This window comes from Hetaerina americana, unplaced genomic scaffold (assembly GCF_022747635.1).
Source record: "Hetaerina americana unplaced genomic scaffold, ioHetAmer1.1.p SCAF_115, whole genome shotgun sequence".
NCBI classification, from domain to species: Eukaryota; Metazoa; Arthropoda; class Insecta; order Odonata; family Calopterygidae; genus Hetaerina; species Hetaerina americana.
In genome coordinates this window covers 620,322-630,436 of record NW_027286237.1, presented here as the reverse complement: position 1 = coordinate 630,436, position 10,115 = coordinate 620,322, and the positions used below count along the sequence as shown (strand labels likewise).

General features: G+C 37.5%; 1 non-coding gene across 1 annotated transcript; it reads right to left on the bottom strand.

Moving 5' to 3' along the window:
* Nucleotides 1-4,531: 4,531 nt before the first annotated feature.
* On the bottom strand, nt 4,532-4,604 carry TRNAK-CUU (transfer RNA lysine (anticodon CUU)). Its single transcript has one exon. It is a non-coding gene; the product is annotated as a tRNA-Lys (tRNA).
* Between the last annotated feature and the right edge of the window lie 5,511 nt (nt 4,605-10,115).

Below are 10,115 nucleotides of genomic sequence, written 5' to 3'. Positions count from 1 at the left end.
TGATGGGAAAAGCAATAAAAAGAGTAGCGTAATTTGTCTTCCATTCAATCGGCCCCGAAAAGTTTTGACTGTATTTCACACAATGCCCCATGTTGATCGTCGACTACGGAGCTGGCCGTTAACAGGGCACCATACGGAAGGAGTATGATTTGTATTTACCATAGAAATGAATAGTTCTTTCAACAGTGACGGATCCAAAAAAAAAGTATATTGTTTATGCGAGTCATAAAATTATGTAAGACTGTTTCATAAAAATTAGAGTGAAATTCACTCAGTGAAATTTGAATATCATCGTAAAAACATGGAATTGTTATGTTTATCATGAAGTGAAATCTTCTTCTAAAGGGATTACGGTGAATAAAATAAAAGAAAGAAACATTTTTCTATTCTAACGGATTTTGATACAACTACAGGTAGCTGGCTAAATTATTCATAATAAAATTATAAGATGCACATTTTGTTTCAAAGTGCAGTTTTTAAATTAATTGCACGAGAGTACGGTAATTTTGGAACTACTTTAAAATTAAAATAAAGGTTTGGTATTAAAAACAGTCAATTATTCAAAATAGAAAATATTTGCAACTAGAATGTTGTTACGCCATGATAAAGAATGACTCAAGGAACGTATAAAGAGCGTGGTGGCGGTGTTTCTTCCGTGATGGATAATTCTATTAAGTAAAGGTTGAGACAGTTTCCACCGAAAAGTTGGTGTTACACATGTGGTCTACAAGTACTTCGTCGTCATTTTAACCGTAACATATGTTAAATTCACGTGCGTCAACATTCAAAGAATACTTAAAAATTATTTCTGCGAGGAAATAACGGAAACGTCAAAATATTTAATAAAGTTTATTATTTTTAAATATACCTCTTAGTTACAAAATAAGCAAAATTTTACAATTATTTTTCATGAAAAAGACACATTGGAAATGACCCATGACTACATGAAATGAAACTACACAGAAATGCCTGTATGGGACCCTGGATAAATTTTGCAACAGCAGTTCATTTATTTACATTGTTAATTAGCTTATCACTTGCCATTGAATACCAACATGAATTCAAAGTATTTACAAATTCCTGCGCTGCCCCTTAGTCGCCACCGTGTTTATAATAATAGGCCTGTCTACCGAGTCATTAATTAATGGCACATACAGGTATATTAAGACAATCTCAAAATATTTCATCGATAACACGTGTCAAACCCCAGCTCCCAAGCACAAAGGTGAGACGTACATAGGCGTACGTGTTCTAGAAAGTACTCAATCTACGTGTTTCGCGCGTAAAAGCACATAATTGTTTTAGAATGAGTTAATTCCTCGCCAGCGAAAAAGTAATCAGGTTGATTATTGCGTATTTTTATGAAATTTTCATCGCGTCAAAATTATTACAAAAATATAATTAATTTTCAAAGCAAAGATAAAAAGCAAGAAAATTGATTACAAAATGTATGATGCTGGAAAATACTTTTCAATTTATGAGGGTAAAAAGAGACTCAATATTTCCACCAAAAAGATTTAATATTTCACGACCATGGTTTAGATGTTGCACATCACCATCAGGTGATGATACGCAGTAATATTAACGCGCTCATAATAAAGGAATCTCACAAAGTTAAACCTGAACCTGCTATGTTATACTTTTCAATTTTTTTTATTTTCGAACCCGTATTTTTGTCCCTCCCCTATGAATTCAATCTTTCCAAAATTCCCTCCAGCGCAACCTCACCTATTGGAAGAGGGAACCGTATATTGCTTCAATTGGGAACTGCCTCTCCATTTACACTTTCATAACTCCCCTACGTCTCACGTCATTCTCACGTCATATTACACGCCCGTCAGAAACTTTGCCGAGGAATCCTTTCTCTAATACATTAGTTATCAAATTGATACGCCAGCTCCGCCAAGCACACACAAGCACATTGCCTATGGTGAAACTATTTCCTGGCAAAACTTCTCAGAAATGCGAGACGCCCTCCAACTCATCGTCCACTCTCTTTCCTCCAATTTGAATTTAAACGGTCTTGTTTGCATTATGACTGTGGGCAGGCAATAAATGAATTTACTATACTTAAAAACACGCACAGGGTTTTCCCAAAAATTAAGTACTCTATTCCTCGTCGACATTTTCGACCCAAAAAGCATTATCTACAAAGAGTTTCTACCTTAGGGAGAGACCGTGAAGAGCAAGTTTTACGTGGAAGTATTAAAAATATCAAATTTTGATTCACATTGTCTAAGCATTGGAAAGAACAACACGAAATAATTATGTACACATAACTGGTGTTCTTTAATGTTTTTATATTACAAAAATCACCATCTTTATCGGTTTGATTCGACTAAAAGTCAAGGTAAAACACCGCAAGGTTAAATTCGAGAGTTCATTCACCTGAGTCGATTTTGGGTACATTCACCTGAGTCGACGGTGAGACCATTGTCGGTAGCATCCTACGATAATTTAAAGGAATAGCTTACGTCACATGATTGTAGGCAAAATTTAAAGTCGCTACATTTGATTACAAACGACTCGCTACATTAATCAAGTAAGAATCTCATGGTGGAGTTTGACACGAAAAATCTAATATCAGACAAGCAATACGTGTTCACTCAAATTTTTACCTCAGTGTATATCCAATAATTATTAAATTTTGATCAAAATTGGTATTCAATCCAAAGGTTAATAAGCTTCAAGCCTTCCCCGCCAAGTACTAATTATCTTACCCCTAGATGAATATTTTCCATTGAATTCCTTTTTATTTGGTCCATGAAATTTCCTTCTTTCTTAGATCTTAAATCATGTTATGCTCTTAACAGAGAACAGAACTGTATCTGTCCCCTCAAAGTGCACGTAATCTATCTGGATCTTCTCCTCCGCAGAGATCCATATGGTCTCTCCCTCCCACGCTTCTCGCCAATTCTTCGTTTCTCAGCCAATCTGCCCATTTGTTACTCAGCATCCGCTTCCGGCAAAATGTTTCGTAAGCTCCTATCCTTCTCCTGTGTGCATCTCGTGATATTTGTGAATGCAAGGCTTCATCTTCAAGGGAGATCGATGCGGTGGCTTTGTATTCTCTTCCACATCATAGCACTGCTGCAGACATCATAAACTTCGCCATCACCCACAGATATAGTCGATTGACCTCAGAAAAATCCTGATTCCTGCCGCCAGAGCTTCTGATTATGACGCTGTCGCGTTTTCATAACGATGAAATGCACTATGACTGTGAAAATTACTTTCTAACCTTTTTTTGTTTCAGGAAAGTCTAAGAATAAGCTTTCTTAAGTTTATAAAGATTTTTTGTTACCTTTTGTATATTTACAGGAGGTGGGGTTCTCAACAACGCAATGTACTCTCCTTATCTAGGTAATTTATGGCTCTTGTAGTCGTGATACTGAATGTGGAATATAATTTTTGCATTCCAAATCAATTTGTTTGACAAATAAACATATTGAGAGAATTCCGTATTTGAATAGATCCGTCTCAAGAAAAGAATTTATTTTTTCATCATGGTATTTTCTAGTTATTATTAAACCCGAAGCAAAAATGTAGAAAACAAGTCAAAAGTCAACTAAATTTCTCCCTTTTGTTGGCTCAAAAAGTGTGAGTGTACTCATCTAGTCCATCAGTTCAATAGGTTATAAATTAACTTAGTAAAATGTTGAAAATACTGCCATTTGAAAACTAAAATAATGTTTTCAGTATTGTTAGAACCTTAAAAATTTCTTTGGACAAAATTATGATTTCATCAAGAAATAGCAATTGAAACTGGAAATATCACTCGATATTCACGTTTCCCTCTCAACACTGAGACCCTCAAGTGGATATTATTTCTTCATAGAATTTAACAATTTTAATGAGATGAGGGAATATTTTTAAAGAAATAAGAAATGAATTAGCTCATTATTAATGAAATCTTTGGCATTTTGCTATCTAGTTGGAATGAACAAACCAGATACCGAGGTAGCACGAACCTAGACCATAAGGATTTTGCATGATGTAATTTACCTCAACGTTTTCAGTTGATTCCATAGTAATTAGAGTAACTAAAATAAGTAATCATAAATTTAAAAAAAGAATAATGCCAATTATTAAGGATTGAGAGGTCAGTATGGGAAAGTAGCAAGGGCAATATATTTTGTAACTACCTGGAATCCGTGGCTGAAGGGCTAACTGCCGGTATTAAAGGGGAGTCCTTAAATTACCTAACGCTATTAATGGCTTGGTTTACCCGCCTCCCTTTGTAAGGGTACATAAGATATGATGCCTTTCGGTCTTGCATAATTACCATCGCTATTAATAGTATATGGAGCGGGCGCCGTTCTCTAAAAACATCAGAAAAGGGATTTATTTCCATGGAAAGGGATATTTATAGCCCACTAATATTATTATCTTCTGATCATTACGTGATTCCACTCGTAGAGTAAAAAAGTGCTAAAAGAGTGAGGAATATGTTTTTAAAACTTTTATGGTATCTAGATCTACATAATACCCCACTATTCGCCGCACGGGAGTGTAGCGGGGGAAAAAATATCGCCCAACGTGGGGCTCGAACCCACGACCCCGAGATTAAGAGTCTCGTGCTCTACCGACTGAGCTAGCCGGGCAGTTGCAAAAAAATGAAACATCGAGTATAATGAAAGACGCCCTTTGAAACAATCTCCCATCTACCTGTTGTTCTCTAAGCCACCAGTATAGTGTGTGAGGGTATTTTAATAAAAAATTAAGAATCTCTTAAATGAGTTAATTATTTACTCTAAAAAATGCAAAATATTTCAAATAATGGAGCTAATATTACCTTCAGCTATATATACAGGGTGCGGCAACATAACTTCCTTTTTTGAAGGCGTTTTGCATTTGAAATAAGCTCACTAGGCTGATAAGAGCTAAAATAACTTCGAAGTCCTTAAATTACGCGGTTCCAGTAGAGAGCATTTTCACGAGATTCTTCTTTGAGATTCAGAATAAATAAAATCTTATCTTCATAAACAATTCTTTTAATAACACATAGTATAATATTCCCCCTAAAACTCCATTCTTCCCCTCTCAAATGGAAACGTAATGAATTGACACACCCATCCCTCAGAAAGCCTTACTTAATTGAAGGACATCCCCTAATTAAGAGATTTTTGCAAAATTCACTCTCAAAAAATTACTTAAAAGTTAAAAGTTAGCAAGAAAACGGTATGTATTTAAAAACATTTTCGGGGGAATATTTAGCACAAAATCATTCTCTCTTTAACTTTTACATTGAACCTTTTCCCCTTCCTTTCTTCCAAGAGGGGGAGGCGCCCCCCCCTTACTAGGTACCCCCATCTCCAGCCACCCGTGGGTCCAACTGCCCTAAAATCACCAGCCAGTTGGGAACACCTTGGTTGCGGGCTGCTGGGTAGTCGCCTCGCCGGACCCATCATCATTTTTTGACATCTCATTGCATCATTCGAATTCCAATTTAAGCTTTGAAAATGTTTGTAGACTCCCTCGTAATAAGAGGACGGCGATGAGTCCACCGGGGTGGGGGGGGGGGGCGATCAACACGCGGATGAAACACGGTTGAAGCTTGAATTATGAAAATTCCGAGAGAGCGGTGGCGCCGTGCGGCGCGGGAGACGGCGAGGAAGAGAGAGAGAGAGATGGACCGAGAGGGAAAGAGATACGACAGAGCACGCGGAGAGAGATCAAAGGATGAAAGATGAGAAACAAGAGGAAGCAGGGGGGCGGATGAGGGAGAGAGAGGGGATTCAAAGAGGGAAGACTTCGCACCTCCTCTCAAAGAAGGGAGAGAGGGAGAGGGAAAATAAAGAGAGATAGACAGGGGGGAAGGAGACTTTCGACACGCCCTGACAGACGTCACGTTCCGCTTTCCTACCCGATTTATTCTGTGCCGTTTGTCTCCCAGGGGCAGACCCCCGTGCTTAATGCACTTCCTCTGAGTTGATTTCCGGCCGGGGGGGAAGGGGAGGTGTGGCGGAGGAAGGGGGAGAAAGAATGGGAGGGTGGATTGGAAGGAGTATTTAAGGGTGAGCAAGAGATGAAAGGCAGTTTGTTGGAAGGGATAAGGACATTTTATTTCCCTAAATGCTATTTTCCGTCCAATCACGCAAGGTACACAAAACCCACATCACTATTAGACTAACTAATCATCCATGAGAATTGATTTTTTTCATGTACATCTTGTACTGTCGCTTGTTTTATTCGTCATAGTGCAGATGAATGTTAGTTATATCAGGCAACCAGGGCCAAATTCGCTGCCTAGAGCTTTAGAGCACATGGATTACAGGTTTGCAACCGTAGTGGCACTTAAGTAATGCCGCTTAATGGATTAATGAGTAATGACATAACGTATCTTACGTGTATCATATAAAATACGATGAATAATAAAAATAAAATAAAATACATAATGTCATAAAACATTTAATACATATTATGAATTATTCATAGTTAAACTCCAAATTATGCGCGTGCCAAATGATACAAGAAAAATCACCAAGTTGGGAGTGCCACTAGGCTGAGAAACACTGATATAAGCCAAATTTTTACGCCTACTACACTTTTCATGTATCAAGGTATGGCAAATTGGATGCTTTGAAATAACTAATTCCAGCATAATGAAAGGAATGAAAAAAGTACAATATGATGGAGAAATAGTTCATAAGCAAAATTATAGTTCCTTTTTTCGATAATTTTTTATATTCACAGTACTTTTTTATATTTGCGGTAATTTTTATCACATGAACATATTCACATTGCTTTAGATTTTGTGTCAGTCGTACATAGCAAGTTTTGCGCTTGACTTTTAACATCCTTTTGATGAAACTTTCTTTGGACGAAAATTGTCCAAATCACTGGTTAAGTTTTTCGATATTGAATAATATTATCAACATAATATTAGTCAGTTATATTGAATTATAAACTCATAAAAACGAGGAAGAGTTGAGAGAAACGACTCTATCAAAACCATCAATGACGTGATTTTTAATGAAATTACCATAAACCTATTACCAAAGTACTGTTCATGAAGATTTGTGCGATGTTTTTTCTCTAATTTTGCATCTCAATCGCAAAACCTTAACGGAGAAAATACAGGAGTGATGGGAAGAAATGAGTCAGATAATGAAAAATTCTCGAAAACGCAGAACTAACATTAGGCAGAGATTTTACGGGGGAGTAAAGACGTCGAAAGAAACAATGGCAAACTTTTATGCACTGCGTCGGCTTTAAACTTGCTATTTGAAGAAAGATGATGAGCGTAGAGCGGAGGCATAATAGATAGAGCTTTTGAGACCAATGGATTTTGAAAAAGGCTGAGAAAAATAAGACGGGTTGAGAATAAGACAAAAAACAAAATGCGATATATGATTGGGTAAGAAGTTGGTTGAACTTAAAGACGCAAGAAATTACGAATGAAGGAGAATTCCTAGAGGTTTTGGGCTTCTATTGGACGCAATGAAAGGAAGGCGAGCGATGCAGAGGGAGGAAAGGAATATGCATTTAAGACCCCATCATGCTGGGGTTTAATTTATAGTATGTACCTTACACTGATATGGTTTGGCGCGGATTACTTTATTTTGTGCAGCCTTAATTTTGTACAAAACATTTTTATGGGGCATGAAATTCAAGGGATGAGAGACAAGGAGTATTGAAAGAGTGGACCTGTATCGAATAAAAAGCCTTGAAGCACAGGAAGAGATAGAAGCCATAGAAGAGATCCAATCAGACGTGACGAAGACATTGCGTGAGTTCCCCGAAGATGCCTTCCTGAGCGCGTACCGGTCATGGTAGAGTCGCTGAAAAAATGTGTAGAGGCCCAAGGACAGTACTTCGAAGAATATTAAGAGATTGTGCAAATATATTCAATAAATTTAAAAAAATGTATCACTTTTGGAACGCACTCTGTATGATGCTGGAGTAGAATTTTGAAGAGCAAATGGACAGACAAAAAGAAGAACGAGGAAGTATACAGAAGAAAAGAAAACGAAAGAACCATATGGAGAGTTCTAAGGCAAAGAAGAATTACGCAGATTATCGATTGAACACACTTTGAGGGCTGATGGATAATTTGGAAACATAACAGAAGATACAATTGAAGGGAAGATTCCGCGAGGAAGGCCAAGAGACAAGGACTAATTAAGAAGGATGTAAAACTGAAAAGCCATCTGGGGGTGAGGGAGTTAACACTGAATAGAGATTAATGGAAGGATTTAGCAAACTAATCTTAGAATTGAAATAATGATGAAAATGATTTAGCTCTCTTGAAGAGAACGGCGGTGAGTTATGTCTGAAATGGTTCATCCTACCTTCAATCGGTAGGCCAGGGAAAATAAAAGCCTCGTCATCATCGCGGGTTATGAACCTGAGGAACGATCTGTACAATAGCAGCTCTCCTATCCTTTATTGGCTCACAGCTCCAAGCACAGCATTTTCTTTTACATGCTTCTCATTGTATACCTATCGCAAAGTATTGCTTCTTTTTCCTCTAAAACTCTCCCGTAGCATATTGACTATTTCATTTTGATCTTCAGTAAGCTATCGTGACTCTGAATAGCTTCGACAAATTTTCCTTTTATTTTTGTGTGTCCCCCATAAGCTTCTCTCTTCTCCCATCCATTCCCTCCCACCCCAGGCATTCAGATCACATCCATAGAAAAGGAGATTTCATATACTACAACTCTTAGCAAATCGCTTCTTTATGTATACGCTGGTATTACATGCCATTAATAGTGGTTTCTTTAAGTTGAAAAATTCTCCGCCAATTTCATTCTGCTTACCATACATCCCCATTGCTTATTTCATCGTTATTGACTTTCCTGCTGACTGAATAGCAACACTCTTCCAAGTGTTTCATAGTCTCTTTCTCTATTCTTAGTTAATGGTTATCTTTCTTGATTCGACAACATAAAATGTACTCAGTTCTAACCTTGTTTATTCTTAGGTTGTACTTGTCAGCCCAATTCTCTGAGGTGACTAGTGTTCCTTCTTTTTTGAAAGTAGAGCTGTCATCGGCAAATCGCAGCAAATTTGCACATATCCTTTCTCCGTTTATTCGTGCAACGTTTCTCATTTTTTCCTTCATCTCGTTATTTGCTCTTTCAACTAATGTACAAATTAGAAAACAAAATTACCATTGAATATTTGTTAACACTATTTAGTAAAATAATGTTGCTCATGGAGATAATCACCGCCAAGGAATTTGTAATGCTTTCGTTTGAAGTTAATTGAAAGAAAAATAAATGCGGAAACTCGTGATCAGACTTGAGGCTCCACTGGGGAAACGGCAGGGGGGGGGGAGGGTGAGGGATAAAATGAGAAAAGGGAAATAGCAAAGAGGATGCCGTGACGTTTTCAGCCCGGATGACATTTTGGCTAATCTTTCGGGATGACCGATCGCGCTAATGCCCTTTGTGAGAGACCTGGTACGAACCCCTCTCAGGCGGAAGAAAAGATCTTTCTGAAAATTCTGGCAGATTGCGTGGGATTTAGAGGCAACCTCCGTACAAGTGGGGAAAAGGGCAATTTTCCACAATTAGTTCCTCACTCACAAATAGTTTGGTGGTACTGCCACATCTTCAAGAGAGCGAAATCGGTTGACAGCGCACCGGCTCCAGTCGTAAGGAGAATATTTCAGATGGAAAACTATCATTTACTAACATATTTATTCAATTTTATCACAAGACTTCCTGAATGTGTATGAAATATGTACACGATTGACGGAGTAAGGTCAATACGCTTGCTCTAAAAATTATTCACGAAGCTTATGAAACAATCGTCGATGTTGTTCGGCATTTACTAAATAATTGTTGTCGGCTATGATTATCTGAAAAAAGTTGGATATAGCGTTACTTCTATCTCTTATGCAAAACTGAGGAACCTCCAATAGTCATAAAAAATAATCATATGGATCCGCTAATGCATAAAAGTTTACTGTCAATAGTTAAGTTGTCAGGTGAATTAACTTAATACGTACACTCACCACATTATACGAATCCAGTTAATTCACAGGTTAGATTCGTGAAAAAAATGGTTAATATCTGATCTAACGCTTACATTTTGTCCATGATCGAGACAAAGTCTGGGCGAAAGAGCACCTTTAAGTCCTAACAATCAACTATTCCATACAA